Raw genomic sequence first — 21,986 nt, 5'->3', positions numbered from 1 at the left:
ATCAGAATTGTATACTTATATCTAGCGGTAACATTCGACCGTCAAAAAACATGCAAAGTGTTTCGTTATGGTTATTTAGCGTCATCACAAATTGCAGGTAATTGGAAATTCTGTTTTGTAAATTCATCTATCAGTATATATTCCTAGAAACAGAAATAGTAAATATGATAAGATAACACAATAGGAAGACAAATCGATGTATCAACATAAAATCGACCGTGTCGTCTCATACTTAGGTAAAATGAAACAGAAGCAACTGCATAATGTCTACAATGCTAGTTTTTCTCTGCCTATTAGTGTGCACCTGTATATACTTGCCCATAGATCACGGAAGAGTAAGTCTAGATATAAATATTGAATATTTCAAATCATTTATCATGGAGCCTTCATAGCTCAGTTGGTTAGAGCGCCAGTCTAGTAAACTGGAGGTCGAGAGTTCGACTCTCTCTGAAGGCTACTTTTTTTGCTATCAGTTTCTTCTAGTTAGCCTCAAATACACTTACTGTCAATTCATCCCCCCTATTGCTGATAGCATTAAGAACTTTCATAAAGTACATCTCGATTAGTTACACTGGTTTGTAAGCCTACTAAGCAATCAGTTGAATGGTTTAAACACTATCTATTGGGACTGCTTTATTTGAAAATAAATTGTTGAATAGCGGATAACAAAAAGTCGAACATGAATAATTTCTACCAAAGGTTTGGCTCGGGGGTACTAAAGGTGAACAAAGTTTTAGCGCCTACGGTTATTGTCACTTGAAAATCTATACGGGCAAATTCAGAAATGTGAATTGAACGTTTGATCTGGCTTATAGCACAGGTCAAAAACATTGAGTTCAATGAGAAAAATATCGCTCTCAAATTCAAAAACCCATTGTGAGATTCGAACTGCGGTCCTCGGTATTCCCTGTCTGGCCGTCTTTTTTTTATCTTTATTCAATAAAACATTCACTGCAATTTACAATATCTTAAAAACAAACATATAACATAACTGTTCAATTCAAATCTCAAAATGTCATTCTGTTATTTTATTTTACTACATATTTACAAATAAAACATCAGGAGTTCTTCATCCAATACGACAATACAATTATCATTTAAAAATTTCTTGTTAAAAACAGAAAGTCTGTTTGTATATTTGCAATATGTATAGAAATATCTTACATAATGTTTCACAGTATATTTGAAATATTCCACTGTATTTACACTTTTTACATTGTTTTTTATCATTTGTCTCTGTTTCATAACACATAGTTTTGCAACAGAAAGGATGAAATTAACAAAATGAATATTAACACCTTTTACTGTTCCTGTCATTCCAAGAAGGAAAATCCTCTTGTAAGTATACTTTTGAAACAAATCTATTTCAGACTTTACAAACAACTCAAAAAGTATGTTGAATATATAATCATGATATTCTTTCAATTTTCCACATGTTAGAAAAATATGAAATAAATCTTCTTGGTCGTTATTACAACTTTGACATAAATCACTGTCTAATATCCTTATTTTCTTAAGTTTAATATTTGTAAAAATTCTGTTATGAACAATCTTAAAATCTAAATCAATACAGTCAGATGGCTTCCAATAACTATGCACTTGTTTCCAAATGTCAACAAATTCACTTTCGTTTACATCAACATGATCTCTCCAAAATTCATAACCATTTGGTTTAATAAAACATTTAGCCAATAGAATTGAGTAAAATCGTTTAGTGTTACAGGAAGTTACATCACTAACTTTGTTTTCGTACTCTATAAAATATCTAGAAACTTCTTCATGCACTTCAAAACACTTTGTGCATATAACAGTTTTCCACTCATCAGGTATTAACATTAACAATTTTTCATATTTAACCTTTATGCTATCAAAGCTAACATTTTCAACTTTTTCTTGTATTATTTCAAAAATAGCCTGGCTTGACAAAAATCCAGGAATTACTTCATATGTAATATCTTTTAATTGTACAATACCAGCAGTTATAAAACAATCCCACTCATTAATTTTACTTGATAAAAACTTTACAGAATTAAAAAACAAAGGCTGGTGATAAATATCAGCAGTACTGAGATCCACACTTATCTCTGGTTTAAGATACTGCCACGCTTCCATCATCTCCTTATAAACAGGAGGTAAACATAACATACTTTTTGTATCTAAAGACATAAATAACACACTTCTATCTAAGTTCATGTTATGTACTCTTTTCAAAAAATAATTAAATGTACTTTTCCATAAACTTTTACAATCAGGATTTAAAAACCTTCCTAAAAATTTCAGTCTAAAAGACAACATTTTCAAATGAACATCAGGAATGTTAAGTCCTCCTGTACCTTTACTTCCAATAATTGTTCTATACTTTAACAAGTGTGAGCCAGATGACCACAAAAAATTAATACATAATTGTTTCAATTCATCAGAAACCCACTGAGGTACAGATGAAACAGCTAAAGTATACCAAACCCTAGACATCATCAATGAAGAAATTACAACAGCTCTACCTGATAATGTTAAATGTCTCTGTTTCCACATATTTACAATATTTGTGATTTTTTTAATTTTATCTTTCCAATTCCTATCAATACATTCGTTTTGGGTTTTCCCAACAAAAACTCCTAAGACCTGTACACAGTTTTCACAAATTTTGAGACCTAGGTCTTTTTTATCACAATCATTTAATTTACCTTTTCCAACACACATTATCTCAGATTTATTTTTATTAACTGTAGAACCTGATGCTCTACTATAAAGATCAAAAACACCAAAAGTTTCATATATTGACCTCTTGTCATTTACACATAATGTTGTGTCATCGGCATGTTGAAATATAAGCGCCGTTTCATTACTACAAGGTATATCTATGCCTCTAATATTACAATTACTCTTAATTCTATATGCTAATGGTTCTGCTGATAAAACATATAATAAGGCACTGATAGGGCATCCTTGTCGAATACCATTTTTAATCTTAAAATATTTTGACAAAAATCCATTACATTTAACAGAACTTTGTATATCAGTATAAAATATTTTAATCCAATTTATAAATCTATTTCCAAACCCAAACTTTTCTAACACTTTTACCAAATATTTATGACATAATTTGTCAAACGCCTTTTCCTGATCAAATTTTACAATATATGCTTCCATATTCTCATCTTCTATTAAATCTATTATATCTCTAATACATGCAATTGTATCTGCAATGTCCCTTCCTGATATACAACAAGTTTGACTATTTGAAATAATTTTACAAAGCACAGTCTTAAACCTGTTTGACATAACACGAGCTAAAATTTTATAATCGACTTGCAAAAGTGAAATAGGTCTATAATTTCGTAAATCTCTCTTATCACCTTTATTCTTAAAAATAAGAGATATGAGACCACTTCTCATAGATCTAGTCAATGATTTGTCATTTTCTACTGTATTATATAATTTCAATAAAATATCTTTTAAAACATTAAAAAAATTACAATAAAACTCTACAGTAAGTCCGTCTGACCCTGGACTCTTATTCTTTGCCATTTTATTTACGGCTAAAGATATCTCATTAATTGATATATCACTGTCACATAATTCTTGGTCATCTGTATTTACTTTTATAGGTACACTTTGTAACAATTCATCCATGGCATGTTCATTTGTTTCTACACAAGAATACAATTTGTTATAAAACTGATATTGCAATTCTAATAAATTTTCCGTATCTGATACAACAGTATTTTGTTCACTATCAAAAAGTTCTTTTATACAATTAGCTTCTTGTTTATGTTTCTCTAAATTGAAAAAATATTTGGTACATTTATCATTTTCTGTTGCCCAATATGCTTTTGATCTTAATATAGCACCTTTACACTTTTCCTCCTCTAATACACTCAATTCTAATTTAAGATTTTCATATTGCTCTATATTAACATTTTCACCTTCTGCAATGCTAATGCATATTCTTTCAATTTTATTTTGTAAAGTATAATACTTAGCATTTTTTTCTTTTGCTATTCTCTTGCTAAATACTTGTGAAAACTTTTTTATCTTATACTTCAAATTGTCCCACCATATCAGTGTCTCTGTTTCAAAAAGAGAACATTTTTTACTCTCTTCGATAATCTTGATAACCTTTAAAACATATTCTTCATTATCTAAAAGTGTATTATTTAAAATCCAAACACCTGGACCTCTTTCTACATTGTCAAAAATAACTTTCATTTCTACAAAAGCATGATCACTAAAAGAAGTATCTTTATATCTTACATATTGCACATATTGTGATATATTTCTACATATTAAAAAATAATCAATTCTTGATTGCTGCAAATCTAAATTACATACACGCTTCCTTGAAAAAGTTCTACTGTCCGGATTTCTCCGACGCCATACATCATATACATTATTATTATTCATTAAGTTACACAATGTTTTATAACCAATATCATCTTTGTGTTCTGTTTTACTAGCCCTGTCCAATTTTGACAAAGTTGTATTCCAATCTCCAGATACAATAATATTATCATATTTTTGCATATAATTATTTAAAAACATAAAAAAATCACTCTTTTCCTTTACTATATTGTGAGCATATACATTCAAAATATTATAAACACTACCTTCATGTTCAAACTTCACGTGTAAAAATCTACCATCTTTATCATTATACACTTTAGTTACATTGTGTTTATATTTCTGACTAACAAGTATTGCAACACCTTGCCTCGATTGAGTACTATTACTATAAAAAACTGTACCTTCAAAAATGTCAGATACATTTGTTACAAAATTTTCATCCCAGAATGTCTCTTGTAGCATCAAAAAATCTATTCTACTTTCATTTATTACAGATACATACTTCTTAAATTTATTCACATTTCTCAGCCCATTACAGTTATTGCTGACAAATAAAACCATTACGAAAAAAGAAAAAAGAAAAAATACATTAAGATTCTCCATTGTTTACACTCTTTTTATAAGGGTTCTTTCTTATATTACCTTTCACATTCGGGGGAATTTTCATTTTATTTCTTCTCTTAAACCCACCTGTATTGGTGGACTTAGACTGACCATGTTCTTTTTCATCAGCACATGGACAGTCTTCCATGCTTTCGCTGTTGACATCAGATTCTGTGTTATTTTCACACAATAAGATGTCCTTGCTTATATTACTATCATTACTTTCATTTTTTCCATTTTGCATATCATTACTTTCATTATTTTCATCTTGCATATCATTATCCCAATTTTCTATAACAATTTCATTTTCATTATCATCATTACACAATATTTTTTGTACAGTTTCAGTGTCACTATCAGCATCAATCTGTCTTTTCTGTCCTTTGTTCTTTGCACCACTGTGATCTTTTTCGTCGGCGCGATCTTTGCTCTCTGCACCATCGCGATCTTTCTCACCAGCGCGATCTTGTTTCTTTCTACCACTGCGATCTTTGACATCAGCGCGATCTTGTTTCTTTCTACCACTGCGATCTTTGACATCAGCGCGATCTTTATTCTTTGCACCACTGCGATCTTTTGAATCCTTTTTTCCCTTTCCTTTTGCACTACCATCTCCGCGATCTTCGTTTTCTGTTATCTCTTCGATAGTATGCTCGGAAGAACTGCTACCATCGTCATCAGATCCACCATTCCTGTCATCATCTTTTGTACTCGTGATTTCTTCGTTAACGTCACTCATGTGCTTACTTATGGGATGTACTTCTGCATGAACTTCTATTTTGGGATGACTTTCTACATCATGTTCATCATCTACGTCATCATCCATTTCTTCTTCATCTGAGCATTCACATTCCTCTTTCTGTTTGCCACACCCTTCACAATGGCATTTGCATTCATCATATTTCTCATAACACTTTGCACAAAAACATACACAAGGATCATATTTGCAATATGAACAAGTACCATCATCTTCAATCGGACAGAAACACTCATTTGGCAGATTATCACATTTATCACACTTCTTTGCTTTACATTCCTTCTTTTTGTGTCCTTGTTTGTTACAACCACGGCAAATCAAGTTTGGGCATTGTCTATACTTGTGTGAAGGAGACCCACACATATTACAAAGTTGTTTCTGGTGATCATGAACGACTTTAAAATATTTTTCCCCGTAACCAGTATCAAACTTCATAGACCACGACAAAGAAATCAAGTCAGGTGGAAATTTCACTTTCACGTATCGAGTGCCATCAGCAACCTGAGTTCCCGGATGAACATGTCTATATATAGGTGAATGAATTGTACAGTTCTTTTCTTTCAATTTATTAATTATCACACTATCCTCAACATGTGCAGGCAAATTCAAAAATGAAACAACGACTAAATCAGAAAATTGAAAATTACAGTCAAAAGATTGTTCATCTATCTCTAATCCTCTTGTCAATTTTTCAGCATTTTCTTCTGTAATCGTTGTTACCACATAATAACTTTCCGCATCATTAGGTACAACTGCCAAAACCGAATTTTCTCCACATACTTTCTCAGCTGCTTCAATTACCTGCTCAGCCAAAAATGTCCTAGTTGGTATGTTAATTACCTTAACTGCACATTCTTTCTTAAATACCTTGCCGCCTTTCATATATTTTGTTTGCCTATATGAATTCTGCATTTTTCCATTACGACTAGTTTCTTGAGACATTTTACCGAACACACCTAACCCAGTCAGGTGCACCGAAGTGTCCTCCCCCCTTTTCCTGAAACCACAAGGAATAGGGGTAAACGTCAACACAATTTATCAATAGATATTGTCAATAGTATCTCCGCACTAAAGTTAGTCTATGCATCAACAATTTATCATGAAAACAATTCTCTAACTCACCGAATATACGAATACAATATAGGTCCTATCAACACTACATGCTTCCGCTTTGGGTGCATCTGGTATTCTCCAAAAACCCATTGTGAGATTCGAACTGCGGTCCTCGGTATTCCCTGTCTGGCCGTCAACCGACTGAGCTATGGCGACAGAATAGTTTCAGACATCAGAATTGTATACTTATATCTAGCGGTAACATTCGACCGTCAAAAAACATGCAAAGTGTTTCGTTATGGTTATTTAGCGTCATCACAAATTGCAGGTAATTGGAAATTGTGTTTTGTAAATTCATCTATCAGTATATATTCCTAGAAACAGAAATAGTAAATATGATAAGATAACACAATAGGAAGACAAATCGATGTATCAACATAAAATCGACCGTGTCGTCTCATACTTAGGTAAAATGAAACAGAAGCAACTGCATAATGTCTACAATGCTAGTTTTTCTCTGCCTATTAGTGTGCACCTGTATATATTTGCCCATAGATCACGGAAGAGTAAGTCTAGATATAAATATTGAATATTTCAAATCATTTATCATGGAGCCTTCATAGCTCAGTTGGTTAGAGCGCCAGTCTAGTAAACTGGAGGTCGAGAGTTCGACTCTCTCTGAAGGCTACTTTTTTTGCTATCAGTTTCTTCTAGTTAGCCTCAAATACACTTACTGTCAATTCATCCCCCCTATTGCTGATAGCATTAAGAACTTTCATAAAGTACATCTCGATTAGTTACACTGGTTTGTAAGCCTACTAAGCAATCAGCTGAATGGTTTAAACACTATCTATTGGGACTGCTTTATTTGAAAATAAATTGTTGAATAGCGGATAACAAGAAGTCGAACATGAATAATTTCTACCAAAGGTTTGGCTCGGGGGTACTAAAGGTGAACAAAGTTTTAGCGCCTACGGTTATTGTCACTTGAAAATCTATACGGGCAAATTCAGAAATGTGAATTGAACGTTTGATCTGGCTTATAGCACAGGTCAAAAACATTGAGTTCAATGAGAAAAATATCGCTCTCAAATTCAAAAACCCATTGTGAGATTCGAACTGCGGTCCTCGGTATTCCCTGTCTGGCCGTCAACCGACTGAGCTATGGCGACAGAATAGTTTCAGACATCAGAATTGTATACTTATATCTAGCGGTAACATTCGACCGTCAAAAAACATGCAAAGTGTTTCGTTATGGTTATTTAGCGTCATCACAAATTGCAGGTAATTGGAAATTCTGTTTTGTAAATTCATCTATCAGTATATATTCCTAGAAACAGAAATAGTAAATATGATAAGATAACACAATAGGAAGACAAATCGATGTATCAACATAAAATCGACCGTGTCGTCTCATACTTAGGTAAAATGAAACAGAAGCAACTGCATAATGTCTACAATGCTAGTTTTTCTCTGCCTATTAGTGTGCACCTGTATATACTTGCCCATAGATCACGGAAGAGTAAGTCTAGATATAAATATTGAATATTTCAAATCATTTATCATGGAGCCTTCATAGCTCAGTTGGTTAGAGCGCCAGTCTAGTAAACTGGAGGTCGAGAGTTCGACTCTCTCTGAAGGCTACTTTTTTTGCTATCAGTTTCTTCTAGTTAGCCTCAAATACACTTACTGTCAATTCATCCCCCCTATTGCTGATAGCATTAAGAACTTTCATAAAGTACATCTCGATTAGTTACACTGGTTTGTAAGCCTACTAAGCAATCAGTTGAATGGTTTAAACACTATCTATTGGGACTGCTTTATTTGAAAATAAATTGTTGAATAGCGGATAACAAGAAGTCGAACATGAATAATTTCTACCAAAGGTTTGGCTCGGGGGTACTAAAGGTGAACAAAGTTTTAGCGCCTACGGTTATTGTCACTTGAAAATCTATACGGGCAAATTCAGAAATGTGAATTGAACGTTTGATCTGGCTTATAGCACAGGTCAAAAACATTGAGTTCAATGAGAAAAATATCGCTCTCAAATTCAAAAACCCATTGTGAGATTCGAACTGCGGTCCTCGGTATTCCCTGTCTGGCCGTCAACCGACTGAGCTATGGCGACAGAATAGTTTCACACATCAGAATTGTATACTTATATCTAGCGGTAACATTCGACCGTCAAAAAACATGCAAAGTGTTTCGTTATGGTTATTTAGCGTCATCACAAATTGCAGGTAATTGGAAATTGTGTTTTGTAAATTCATCTATCAGTATATATTCCTAGAAACAGAAATAGTAAATATGATAAGATAACACAATAGGAAGACAAATCGATGTATCAACATAAAATCGACCGTGTCGTCTCATACTTAGGTAAAATGAAACAGAAGCAACTGCATAATGTCTACAATGCTAGTTTTTCTCTGCCTATTAGTGTGCACCTGTATATACTTGCCCATAGATCACGGAAGAGTAAGTCTAGATATAAATATTGAATATTTCAAATTATTTATCATGGAGCCTTCATAGCTCAGTTGGTTAGAGCGCCAGTCTAGTAAACTGGAGGTCGAGAGTTCGACTCTCTCTGAAGGCTACTTTTTTTGCTATCAGTTTCTTCTAGTTAGCCTCAAATACACTTACTGTCAATTCATCCCCCCTATTGCTGATAGCATTAAGAACTTTCATAAAGTACATCTCGATTAGTTACACTGGTTTGTAAGCCTACTAAGCAATCAGTTGAATGGTTTAAACACTATCTATTGGGACTGCTTTATTTGAAAATAAATTGTTGAATAGCGGATAACAAGAAGTCGAACATGAATAATTTCTACCAAAGGTTTGGCTCGGGGGTACTAAAGGTGAACAAAGTTTTAGCGCCTACGGTTATTGTCACTTGAAAATCTATACGGGCAAATTCAGAAATGTGAATTAAACGTTTGATCTGGCTTATAGCACAGGTCAAAAACATTGAGTTCAATGAGAAAAATATCGCTCTCAAATTCAAAAACCCATTGTGAGATTCGAACTGCGGTCCTCGGTATTCCCTGTCTGGCCGTCAACCGACTGAGCTATGGCGACAGAATAGTTTCACACATCAGAATTGTATACTTATATCTAGCGGTAACATTCGACCGTCAAAAAACATGCAAAGTGTTTCGTTATGGTTATTTAGCGTCATCACAAATTGCAGGTAATTGGAAATTCTGTTTTGTAAATTCATCTATCAGTATATATTCCTAGAAACAGAAATAGTAAATATGATAAGATAACACAATAGGAAGACAAATCGATGTATCAACATAAAATCGACCGTGTCGTCTCATACTTAGGTAAAATGAAACAGAAGCAACTGCATAATGTCTACAATGCTAGTTTTTCTCTGCCTATTAGTGTGCACCTGTATATACTTGCCCATAGATCACGGAAGAGTAAGTCTAGATATAAATATTGAATATTTCAAATCATTTATCATGGAGCCTTCATAGCTCAGTTGGTTAGAGCGCCAGTCTAGTAAACTGGAGGTCGAGAGTTCGACTCTCTCTGAAGGCTACTTTTTTTGCTATCAGTTTCTTCTAGTTAGCCTCAAATACACTTACTGTCAATTCATCCTCCCTATTGCTGATAGCATTAAGAACTTTCATAAAGTACATCTCGATTAGTTACACTGGTTTGTAAGCCTACTAAGCAATCAGTTGAATGGTTTAAACACTATCTATTGGGACTGCTTTATTTGAAAATAAATTGTTGAATAGCGGATAACAAGAAGTCGAACATGAATAATTTCTACCAAAGGTTTGGCTCGGGGGTACTAAAGGTGAACAAAGTTTTAGCGCCTACGGTTATTGTCACTTGAAAATCTATACGGGCAAATTCAGAAATGTGAATTGAACGTTTGATCTGGCTTATAGCACAGGTCAAAAACATTGAGTTCAATGAGAAAAATATCGCTCTCAAATTCAAAAACCCATTGTGAGATTCGAACTGCGGTCCTCGGTATTCCCTGTCTGGCCGTCAACCGACTGAGCTATGGCGACAGAATAGTTTCACACATCAGAATTGTATACTTATATCTAGCGGTAACATTCGACCGTTAAAAAAACATGCAAAGTGTTTCGTTATGGTTATTTAGCGTCATCACAAATTGCAGGTAATTGGAAATTGTGTTTTGTAAATTCATCTATCAGTATATATTCCTAGAAACAGAAATAGTAAATATGATAAGATAACACAATAGGAAGACAAATCGATGTATCAACATAAAATCGACCGTGTCGTCTCATACTTAGGTAAAATGAAACAGAAGCAACTGCATAATGTCTACAATGCTAGTTTTTCTCTGCCTATTAGTGTGCACCTGTATATACTTGCCCATAGATCACGGAAGAGTAAGTCTAGATATAAATATTGAATATTTCAAATCATTTATCATGGAGCCTTCATAGCTCAGTTGGTTAGAGCGCCAGTCTAGTAAACTGGAGGTCGAGAGTTCGACTCTCTCTGAAGGCTACTTTTTTTGCTATCAGTTTCTTCTAGTTAGCCTCAAATACACTTACTGTCAATTCATCCCCCCTATTGCTGATAGCATTAAGAACTTTCATAAAGTACATCTCGATTAGTTACACTGGTTTGTAAGCCTACTAAGCAATCAGTTGAATGGTTTAAACACTATCTATTGGGACTGCTTTATTTGAAAATAAATTGTTGAATAGCGGATAACAAGAAGTCGAACATGAATAATTTCTACCAAAGGTTTGGCTCGGGGGTACTAAAGGTGAACAAAGTTTTAGCGCCTACGGTTATTGTCACTTGAAAATCTATACGGGCAAATTCAGAAATGTGAATTGAACGTTTGATCTGGCTTATAGCACAGGTCAAAAACATTGAGTTCAATGAGAAAAATATCGCTCTCAAATTCAAAAACCCATTGTGAGATTCGAACTGCGGTCCTCGGTATTCCCTGTCTGGCCGTCAACCGACTGAGCTATGGCGACAGAATAGTATCAGACATCAGAATTGTATACTTATATCTAGCGGTAACATTCGACCGTTAAAAAAACATGCAAAGTGTTTCGTTATGGTTATTTAGCGTCATCACAAATTGCAGGTAATTGGAAATTGTGTTTTGTAAATTCATCTATCAGTATATATTCCTAGAAACAGAAATAGTAAATATGATAAGATAACACAATAGGAAGACAAATCGATGTATCAACATAAAATCGACCGTGTCGTCTCATACTTAGGTAAAATGAAACAGAAGCAACTGCATAATGTCTACAATGCTAGTTTTTCTCTGCCTATTAGTGTGCACCTGTATATACTTGCCCATAGATCACGGAAGAGTAAGTCTAGATATAAATATTGAATATTTCAAATCATTTATCATGGAGCCTTCATAGCTCAGTTGGTTAGAGCGCCAGTCTAGTAAACTGGAGGTCGAGAGTTCGACTCTCTCTGAAGGCTACTTTTTTGGCTATCAGTTTCTTCTAGTTAGCCTCAAATACACTTACTGTCAATTCATCCCCCCTATTGCTGATAGCATTAAGAACTTTCATAAAGTACATCTCGATTAGTTACACTGGTTTGTAAGCCTACTAAGCAATCAGTTGAATGGTTTAAACACTATCTATTGGGACTGCTTTATTTGAAAATAAATTGTTGAATAGCGGATAACAAGAAGTCGAACATGAATAATTTCTACCAAAGGTTTGGCTCGGGGGTACTAAAGGTGAACAAAGTTTTAGCGCCTACGGTTATTGTCACTTGAAAATCTATACGGGCAAATTCAGAAATGTGAATTGAACGTTTGATCTGGCTTATAGCACAGGTCAAAAACATTGAGTTCAATGAGAAAAATATCGCTCTCAAATTCAAAAACCCATTGTGAGATTCGAACTGCGGTCCTCGGTATTCCCTGTCTGGCCGTCAACCGACTGAGCTATGGCGACAGAATAGTATCAGACATCAGAATTGTATACTTATATCTAGCGGTAACATTCGACCGTTAAAAAAACATGCAAAGTGTTTCGTTATGGTTATTTAGCGTCATCACAAATTGCAGGTAATTGGAAATTGTGTTTTGTAAATTCATCTATCAGTATATATTCCTAGAAACAGAAATAGTAAATATGATAAGATAACACAATAGGAAGACAAATCGATGTATCAACATAAAATCGACCGTGTCGTCTCATACTTAGGTAAAATGAAACAGAAGCAACTGCATAATGTCTACAATGCTAGTTTTTCTCTGCCTATTAGTGTGCACCTGTATATACTTGCCCATAGATCACGGAAGAGTAAGTCTAGATATAAATATTGAATATTTCAAATCATTTATCATGGAGCCTTCATAGCTCAGTTGGTTAGAGCGCCAGTCTAGTAAACTGGAGGTCGAGAGTTCGACTCTCTCTGAAGGCTACTTTTTTTGCTATCAGTTTCTTCTAGTTAGCCTCAAATACACTTACTGTCAATTCATCCCCCCTATTGCTGATAGCATTAAGAACTTTCATAAAGTACATCTCGATTAGTTACACTGGTTTGTAAGCCTACTAAGCAATCAGTTGAATGGTTTAAACACTATCTATTGGGACTGCTTTATTTGAAAATAAATTGTTGAATAGCGGATAACAAGAAGTCGAACATGAATAATTTCTACCAAAGGTTTGGCTCGGGGGTACTAAAGGTGAACAAAGTTTTAGCGCCTACGGTTATTGTCACTTGAAAATCTATACGGGCAAATTCAGAAATGTGAATTGAACGTTTGATCTGGCTTATAGCACAGGTCAAAAACATTGAGTTCAATGAGAAAAATATCGCTCTCAAATTCAAAAACCCATTGTGAGATTCGAACTGCGGTCCTCGGTATTCCCTGTCTGGCCGTCAACCGACTGAGCTATGGCGACAGAATAGTATCAGACATCAGAATTGTATACTTATATCTAGCGGTAACATTCGACCGTTAAAAAAACATGCAAAGTGTTTCGTTATGGTTATTTAGCGTCATCACAAATTGCAGGTAATTGGAAATTGTGTTTTGTAAATTCATCTATCAGTATATATTCCTAGAAACAGAAATAGTAAATATGATAAGATAACACAATAGGAAGACAAATCGATGTATCAACATAAAATCGACCGTGTCGTCTCATACTTAGGTAAAATGAAACAGAAGCAACTGCATAATGTCTACAATGCTAGTTTTTCTCTGCCTATTAGTGTGCACCTGTATATACTTGCCCATAGATCACGGAAGAGTAAGTCTAGATATAAATATTGAATATTTCAAATCATTTATCATGGAGCCTTCATAGCTCAGTTGGTTAGAGCGCCAGTCTAGTAAACTGGAGGTCGAGAGTTCGACTCTCTCTGAAGGCTACTTTTTTTGCTATCAGTTTCTTCTAGTTAGCCTCAAATACACTTACTGTCAATTCATCCCCCCTATTGCTGATAGCATTAAGAACTTTCATAAAGTACATCTCGATTAGTTACACTGGTTTGTAAGCCTACTAAGCAATCAGTTGAATGGTTTAAACACTATCTATTGGGACTGCTTTATTTGAAAATAAATTGTTGAATAGCGGATAACAAGAAGTCGAACATGAATAATTTCTACCAAAGGTTTGGCTCGGGGGTACTAAAGGTGAACAAAGTTTTAGCGCCTACGGTTATTGTCACTTGAAAATCTATACGGGCAAATTCAGAAATGTGAATTGAACGTTTGATCTGGCTTATAGCACAGGTCAAAAACATTGAGTTCAATGAGAAAAATATCGCTCTCAAATTCAAAAACCCATTGTGAGATTCGAACTGCGGTCCTCGGTATTCCCTGTCTGGCCGTCAACCGACTGAGCTATGGCGACAGAATAGTATCAGACATCAGAATTGTATACTTATATCTAGCGGTAACATTCGACCGTTAAAAAAACATGCAAAGTGTTTCGTTATGGTTATTTAGCGTCATCACAAATTGCAGGTAATTGGAAATTGTGTTTTGTAAATTCATCTATCAGTATATATTCCTAGAAACAGAAATAGTAAATATGATAAGATAACACAATAGGAAGACAAATCGATGTATCAACATAAAATCGACCGTGTCGTCTCATACTTAGGTAAAATGAAACAGAAGCAACTGCATAATGTCTACAATGCTAGTTTTTCTCTGCCTATTAGTGTGCACCTGTATATACTTGCCCATAGATCACGGAAGAGTAAGTCTAGATATAAATATTGAATATTTCAAATCATTTATCATGGAGCCTTCATAGCTCAGTTGGTTAGAGCGCCAGTCTAGTAAACTGGAGGTCGAGAGTTCGACTCTCTCTGAAGGCTACTTTTTTTGCTATCAGTTTCTTCTAGTTAGCCTCAAATACACTTACTGTCAATTCATCCCCCCTATTGCTGATAGCATTAAGAACTTTCATAAAGTACATCTCGATTAGTTACACTGGTTTGTAAGCCTACTAAGCAATCAGCTGAATGGTTTAAACACTATCTATTGGGACTGCTTTATTTGAAAATAAATTGTTGAATAGCGGATAACAAGAAGTCGAACATGAATAATTTCTACCAAAGGTTTGGCTCGGGGGTACTAAAGGTGAACAAAGTTTTAGCGCCTACGGTTATTGTCACTTGAAAATCTATACGGGCAAATTCAGAAATGTGAATTGAACGTTTGATCTGGCTTATAGCACAGGTCAAAAACATTGAGTTCAATGAGAAAAATATCGCTCTCAAATTCAAAAACCCATTGTGAGATTCGAACTGCGGTCCTCGGTATTCCCTGTCTGGCCGTCAACCGACTGAGCTATGGCGACAGAATAGTATCAGACATCAGAATTGTATACTTATATCTAGCGGTAACATTCGACCGTTAAAAAAACATGCAAAGTGTTTCGTTATGGTTATTTAGCGTCATCACAAATTGCAGGTAATTGGAAATTGTGTTTTGTAAATTCATCTATCAGTATATATTCCTAGAAACAGAAATAGTAAATATGATAAGATAACACAATAGGAAGACAAATCGATGTATCAACATAAAATCGACCGTGTCGTATCATACTTAGGTAAAATGAAACAGAAGCAACTGCATAATGTCTACAATGCTAGTTTTTCTCTGCCTATTAGTGTGCACCTGTATATACTTGCCCATAGATCACGGAAGAGTAAGTCTAGATATAAATATTGAATATTTCAAATCATTTATCATGGAGCCTTCATAGCTCAGTTGGTTAGAGCGCCAGTCTAGTAAACTGGAGGTCGAGAGTTCGACTCTCTCTGAAGGCTACTTTTTTTGCTATCAGTTTCTTCTAGTTAGCCTCAAATACACTTACTGTCAATTCATCCCCCCTATTGCTGATAGCATTAAGAACTTTCATAAAGTACATCTCGATTAGTTACACTGGTTTGTAAGCCTACTAAGCAATCAGTTGAATGGTTTAAACACTATCTATTGGGACTGCTTTATTTGAAAATAAATTGTTGAATAGCGGATAACAAGAAGTCGAACATGAATAATTTCTACCAAAGGTTTGGCTCGGGGGTACTAAAGGTGAACAAAGTTTTAGCGCCTACGGTTATTGTCACTTGAAAATCTATACGGGCAAATTCAGAAATGTGAATTGAACGTTTGATCTGGCTTATAGCACAGGTCAAAAACATTGAGTTCAATGAGAAAAATATCGCTCTCAAATTCAAAAACCCATTGTGAGATTCGAACTGCGGTCCTCGGTATTCCCTGTCTGGCCGTCAACCGACTGAGCTATGGCGACAGAATAGTATCAGACATCAGAATTGTATACTTATATCTAGCGGTAACATTCGACCGTTAAAAAAACATGCAAAGTGTTTCGTTATGGTTATTTAGCGTCATCACAAATTGCAGGTAATTGGAAATTGTGTTTTGTAAATTCATCTATCAGTATATATTCCTAGAAACAGAAATAGTAAATATGATAAGATAACCATAACACAATAGGAAGACAAATCGATGTATCAACATAAAATCGACCGTGTCGTCTCATACTTAGGTAAAATGAAACAGAAGCAACTGCATAATGTCTACAATGCTAGTTTTTCTCTGCCTATTAGTGTGCACCTGTATATACTTGCCCATAGATCACGGAAGAGTAAGTCTAGATATAAATATTGAATATTTCAAATCATTTATCATGGAGCCTTCATAGCTCAGTTGGTTAGAGCGCCAGTCTAGTAAACTGGAGGTCGAGAGTTCGACTCTCTCTGAAGGCTACTTTTTTTGCTATCAGTTTCTTCTAGTTAGCCTCAAATACACTTACTGTCAATTCATCCCCCCTATTGCTGATAGCATTAAGAACTTTCATAAAGTACATCTCGATTAGTTACACTGGTTTGTAAGCCTACTAAGCAATCAGCTGAATGGTTTAAACACTATCTATTGGGACTGCTTTATTTGAAAATAAATTGTTGAATAGCGGATAACAAGAAGTCGAACATGAATAATTTCTACCAAAGGTTTGGCTCGGGGGTACTAAAGGTGAACAAAGTTTTAGCGCCTACGGTTATTGTCACTTGAAAATCTATACGGGCAAATTCAGAAATGTGAATTGAACGTTTGATCTGGCTTATAGCACAGGTCAAAAACATTGAGTTCAATGAGAAAAATATCGCTCTCAAATTCAAAAACCCATTGTGAGATTCGAACTGCGGTCCTCGGTATTCCCTGTCTGGCCGTCAACCGACTGAGCTATGGCGACAGAATAGTTTCAGACATCAGAATTGTATACTTATATCTAGCGGTAACATTCGACCGTCAAAAAACATGCAAAGTCTTTCGTTATGGTTATTTAGCGTCATCACAAATTGCAGGTAATTGGAAATTGTGTTTTGTAAATTCATCTATCAGTATATATTCCTAGAAACAGAAATAGTAAATATGATAAGATAACACAATAGGAAGACAAATCGATGTATCAACATAAAATCGACCGTGTCGTCTCATACTTAGGTAAAATGAAACAGAAGCAACTGCATAATGTCTACAATGCTAGTTTTTCTCTGCCTATTAGTGTGCACCTGTATATACTTGTCCATAGATCACGGAAGAGTAAGTCTAGATATAAATATTGAATATTTCAAATCATTTATCATGGAGCCTTCATAGCTCAGTTGGTTAGAGCGCCAGTCTAGTAAACTGGAGGTCGAGAGTTCGACTCTCTCTGAAGGCTACTTTTTTTGCTATCAGTTTCTTCTAGTTAGCCTCAAATACACTTACTGTCAATTCATCCCCCCTATTGCTGATAGCATTAAGAACTTTCATAAAGTACATCTCGATTAGTTACACTGGTTTGTAAGCCTACTAAGCAATCAGTTGAATGGTTTAAACACTATCTATTGGGACTGCTTTATTTGAAAATAAATTGTTGAATAGCGGATAACAAGAAGTCGAACATGAATAATTTCTACCAAAGGTTTGGCTCGGGGGTACTAAAGGTGAACAAAGTTTTAGCGCCTACGGTTATTGTCACTTGAAAATCTATACGGGCAAATTCAGAAATGTGAATTGAACGTTTGATCTGGCTTATAGCACAGGTCAAAAACATTGAGTTCAATGAGAAAAATATCGCTCTCAAATTCAAAAACCCATTGTGAGATTCGAACTGCGGTCCTCGGTATTCCCTGTCTGGCCGTCAACCGACTGAGCTATGGCGACAGAATAGTATCAGACATCAGAATTGTATACTTATATCTAGCGGTAACATTCGACCGTTAAAAAACATGCAAAGTGTTTCGTTATGGTTATTTAGCGTCATCACAAATTGCAGGTAATTGGAAATTGTGTTTTGTAAATTCATCTATCAGTATATATTCCTAGAAACAGAAATAGTAAATATGATAAGATAACACAATAGGAAGACAAATCGATGTATCAACATAAAATCGACCGTGTCGTCTCATACTTAGGTAAAATGAAACAGAAGCAACTGCATAATGTCTACAATGCTAGTTTTTCTCTGCCTATTAGTGTGCACCTGTATATACTTGCCCATAGATCACGGAAGAGTAAGTCTAGATATAAATATTGAATATTTCAAATCATTTATCATGGAGCCTTCATAGCTCAGTTGGTTAGAGCGCCAGTCTAGTAAACTGGAGGTCGAGAGTTCGACTCTCTCTGAAGGCTACTTTTTTTGCTATCAGTTTCTTCTAGTTAGCCTCAAATACACTTACTGTCAATTCATCCCCCCTATTGCTGATAGCATTAAGAACTTTCATAAAGTACATCTCGATTAGTTACACTGGTTTGTAAGCCTACTAAGCAATCAGTTGAATGGTTTAAACACTATCTATTGGGACTGCTTTATTTGAAAATAAATTGTTGAATAGCGGATAACAAGAAGTCGAACATGAATAATTTCTACCAAAGGTTTGGCTCGGGGGTACTAAAGGTGAACAAAGTTTTAGCGCCTACGGTTATTGTCACTTGAAAATCTATACGGGCAAATTCAGAAATGTGAATTGAACGTTTGATCTGGCTTATAGCACAGGTCAAAAACATTGAGTTCAATGAGAAAAATATCGCTCTCAAATTCAAAAACCCATTGTGAGATTCGAACTGCGGTCCTCGGTATTCCCTGTCTGGCCGTCAACCGACTGAGCTATGGCGACAGAATAGTTTCAGACATCAGAATTGTATACTTATATCTAGCGGTAACATTCGACCGTAAAAAAACATGCAAAGTGTTTCGTTATGGTTATTTAGCGTCATCACAAATTGCAGGTAATTGGAAATTCTGTTTTGTAAATTCATCTATCAGTATATATTCCTAGAAACAGAAATAGTAAATATGATAAGATAACACAATAGGAAGACAAATCGATGTATCAACATAAAATCGACCGTGTCGTCTCATACTTAGGTAAAATGAAACAGAAGCAACTGCATAATGTCTACAATGCTAGTTTTTCTCTGCCTATTAGTGTGCACCTGTATATACTTGCCCATAGATCACGGAAGAGTAAGTCTAGATATAAATATTGAATATTTCAAATCATTTATCATGGAGCCTTCATAGCTCAGTTGGTTAGAGCGCCAGTCTAGTAAACTGGAGGTCGAGAGTTCGACTCTCTCTGAAGGCTACTTTTTTTGCTATCAGTTTCTTCTAGTTAGCCTCAAATACACTTACTGTCAATTCATCCCCCCTATTGCTGATAGCATTAAGAACTTTCATAAAGTACATCTCGATTAGTTACACTGGTTTGTAAGCCTACTAAGCAATCAGTTGAATGGTTTAAACACTATCTATTGGGACTGCTTTATTTGAAAATAAATTGTTGAATAGCGGATAACAAGAAGTCGAACATGAATAATTTCTACCAAAGGTTTGGCTCGGGGGTACTAAAGGTGAACAAAGTTTTAGCGCCTACGGTTATTGTCACTTGAAAATCTATACGGGCAAATTCAGAAATGTGAATTGAACGTTTGATCTGGCTTATAGCACAGGTCAAAAACATTGAGTTCAATGAGAAAAATATCGCTCTCAAATTCAAAAACCCATTGTGAGATTCGAACTGCGGTCCTCGGTATTCCCTGTCTGGCCGTCAACCGACTGAGCTATGGCGACAGAATAGTTTCAGACATCAGAATTGTATACTTATATCTAGCGGTAACATTCGACCGTCAAAAAACATGCAAAGTGTTTCGTTATGGTTATTTAGCGTCATCACAAATTGCAGGTAATTGGAAATTGTGTTTTGTAAATTCATCTATCAGTATATATTCCTAGAAACAGAAATAGTAAATATGATAAGATAACACAATAGGAAGACAAATCGATGTATCAACATAAAATCGACCGTGTCGTCTCATACTTAGGTAAAATGAAACAGAAGCAACTGCATAATGTCTACAATGCTAGTTTTTCTCTGCCTATTAGTGTGCACCTGTATATACTTGCCCATAGATCACGGAAGAGTAAGTCTAGATATAAATATTGAATATTTCAAATCATTTATCATGGAGCCTTCATAGCTCAGTTGGTTAGAGCGCCAGTCTAGTAAACTGGAGGTCGAGAGTTCGACTCTCTCTGAAGGCTACTTTTTTTGCTATCAGTTTCTTCTAGTTAGCCTCAAATACACTTACTGTCAATTCATCCCCCCTATTGCTGATAGCATTAAGAACTTTCATAAAGTACATCTCGATTAGTTACACTGGTTTGTAAGCCTACTAAGCAATCAGTTGAATGGTTTAAACACTATCTATTGGGACTGCTTTATTTGAAAATAAATTGTTGAATAGCGGATAACAAGAAGTCGAACATGAATAATTTCTACCAAAGGTTTGGCTCGGGGGTACTAAAGGTGAACAAAGTTTTAGCGCCTACGGTTATTGTCACTTGAAAATCTATACGGGCAAATTCAGAAATGTGAATTGAACGTTTGATCTGGCTTATAGCACAGGTCAAAAACATTGAGTTCAATGAGAAAAATATCGCTCTCAAATTCAAAAACCCATTGTGAGATTCGAACTGCGGTCCTCGGTATTCCCTGTCTGGCCGTCAACCGACTGAGCTATGGCGACAGAATAGTATCAGACATCAGAATTGTATACTTATATCTAGCGGTAACATTCGACCGTTAAAAAAACATGCAAAGTGTTTCGTTATGGTTATTTAGCGTCATCACAAATTGCAGGTAATTGGAAATTGTGTTTTGTAAATTCATCTATCAGTATATATTCCTAGAAACAGAAATAGTAAATATGATAAGATAACACAATAGGAAGACAAATCGATGTATCAACATAAAATCGACCGTGTCGTCTCATACTTAGGTAAAATGAAACAGAAGCAACTGCATAATGTCTACAATGCTAGTTTTTCTCTGCCTATTAGTGTGCACCTGTATATACTTGCCCATAGATCACGGAAGAGTAAGTCTAGATATAAATATTGAATATTTCAAATCATTTATCATGGAGCCTTCATAGCTCAGTTGGTTAGAGCGCCAGTCTAGTAAACTGGAGGTCGAGAGTTCGACTCTCTCTGAAGGCTACTTTTTTTGCTATCAGTTTCTTCTAGTTAGCCTCAAATACACTTACTGTCAATTCATCCCCCCTATTGCTGATAGCATTAAGAACTTTCATAAAGTACATCTCGATTAGTTACACTGGTTTGTAAGCCTACTAAGCAATCAGTTGAATGGTTTAAACACTATCTATTGGGACTGCTTTATTTGAAAA

General features: G+C 35.1%; 17 non-coding genes across 17 annotated transcripts; all 17 read left to right on the top strand.

The window, feature by feature from the left end:
• The first annotated feature begins 382 nt into the window (after positions 1–382).
• On the top strand, positions 383–456 carry Trnat-agu (transfer RNA threonine (anticodon AGU)). Its single transcript has one exon. It is a non-coding gene; the product is annotated as a tRNA-Thr (tRNA).
• Positions 457–7,370: 6,914 nt separating this feature from the next.
• Positions 7,371–7,444, top strand: Trnat-agu (transfer RNA threonine (anticodon AGU)). Its single transcript has one exon. It is a non-coding gene; the product is annotated as a tRNA-Thr (tRNA).
• An 882-nt stretch (positions 7,445–8,326) lies between these two features.
• Positions 8,327–8,400, top strand: Trnat-agu (transfer RNA threonine (anticodon AGU)). The gene has a single exon. It is a non-coding gene; the product is annotated as a tRNA-Thr (tRNA).
• An 882-nt stretch (positions 8,401–9,282) lies between these two features.
• Trnat-agu (transfer RNA threonine (anticodon AGU)) lies at positions 9,283–9,356 on the top strand. The gene has a single exon. It is a non-coding gene; the product is annotated as a tRNA-Thr (tRNA).
• An 882-nt stretch (positions 9,357–10,238) lies between these two features.
• On the top strand, positions 10,239–10,312 carry Trnat-agu (transfer RNA threonine (anticodon AGU)). Its single transcript has one exon. It is a non-coding gene; the product is annotated as a tRNA-Thr (tRNA).
• An 883-nt stretch (positions 10,313–11,195) lies between these two features.
• Trnat-agu (transfer RNA threonine (anticodon AGU)) lies at positions 11,196–11,269 on the top strand. Its single transcript has one exon. It is a non-coding gene; the product is annotated as a tRNA-Thr (tRNA).
• An 883-nt stretch (positions 11,270–12,152) lies between these two features.
• Trnat-agu (transfer RNA threonine (anticodon AGU)) lies at positions 12,153–12,226 on the top strand. The gene has a single exon. It is a non-coding gene; the product is annotated as a tRNA-Thr (tRNA).
• Positions 12,227–13,109: 883 nt separating this feature from the next.
• Positions 13,110–13,183, top strand: Trnat-agu (transfer RNA threonine (anticodon AGU)). Its single transcript has one exon. It is a non-coding gene; the product is annotated as a tRNA-Thr (tRNA).
• Positions 13,184–14,066: 883 nt separating this feature from the next.
• Trnat-agu (transfer RNA threonine (anticodon AGU)) lies at positions 14,067–14,140 on the top strand. Its single transcript has one exon. It is a non-coding gene; the product is annotated as a tRNA-Thr (tRNA).
• An 883-nt stretch (positions 14,141–15,023) lies between these two features.
• Trnat-agu (transfer RNA threonine (anticodon AGU)) lies at positions 15,024–15,097 on the top strand. Its single transcript has one exon. It is a non-coding gene; the product is annotated as a tRNA-Thr (tRNA).
• Positions 15,098–15,980: 883 nt separating this feature from the next.
• Trnat-agu (transfer RNA threonine (anticodon AGU)) lies at positions 15,981–16,054 on the top strand. The gene has a single exon. It is a non-coding gene; the product is annotated as a tRNA-Thr (tRNA).
• Positions 16,055–16,943: 889 nt separating this feature from the next.
• On the top strand, positions 16,944–17,017 carry Trnat-agu (transfer RNA threonine (anticodon AGU)). Its single transcript has one exon. It is a non-coding gene; the product is annotated as a tRNA-Thr (tRNA).
• Positions 17,018–17,899: 882 nt separating this feature from the next.
• On the top strand, positions 17,900–17,973 carry Trnat-agu (transfer RNA threonine (anticodon AGU)). The gene has a single exon. It is a non-coding gene; the product is annotated as a tRNA-Thr (tRNA).
• Positions 17,974–18,855: 882 nt separating this feature from the next.
• Positions 18,856–18,929, top strand: Trnat-agu (transfer RNA threonine (anticodon AGU)). The gene has a single exon. It is a non-coding gene; the product is annotated as a tRNA-Thr (tRNA).
• Positions 18,930–19,811: 882 nt separating this feature from the next.
• Positions 19,812–19,885, top strand: Trnat-agu (transfer RNA threonine (anticodon AGU)). Its single transcript has one exon. It is a non-coding gene; the product is annotated as a tRNA-Thr (tRNA).
• An 882-nt stretch (positions 19,886–20,767) lies between these two features.
• Trnat-agu (transfer RNA threonine (anticodon AGU)) lies at positions 20,768–20,841 on the top strand. Its single transcript has one exon. It is a non-coding gene; the product is annotated as a tRNA-Thr (tRNA).
• An 883-nt stretch (positions 20,842–21,724) lies between these two features.
• Trnat-agu (transfer RNA threonine (anticodon AGU)) lies at positions 21,725–21,798 on the top strand. The gene has a single exon. It is a non-coding gene; the product is annotated as a tRNA-Thr (tRNA).
• Positions 21,799–21,986: the final 188 nt, after the last annotated feature.

Source organism: Mytilus trossulus, unplaced genomic scaffold, assembly GCF_036588685.1.
Source record: "Mytilus trossulus isolate FHL-02 unplaced genomic scaffold, PNRI_Mtr1.1.1.hap1 h1tg000024l__unscaffolded, whole genome shotgun sequence".
Classification (NCBI taxonomy): domain Eukaryota; kingdom Metazoa; phylum Mollusca; class Bivalvia; order Mytilida; family Mytilidae; genus Mytilus; species Mytilus trossulus.
The sequence above is the reverse complement of the archived record's forward strand: the minus strand, read 5'-3'. Positions and strand labels throughout refer to the sequence as shown.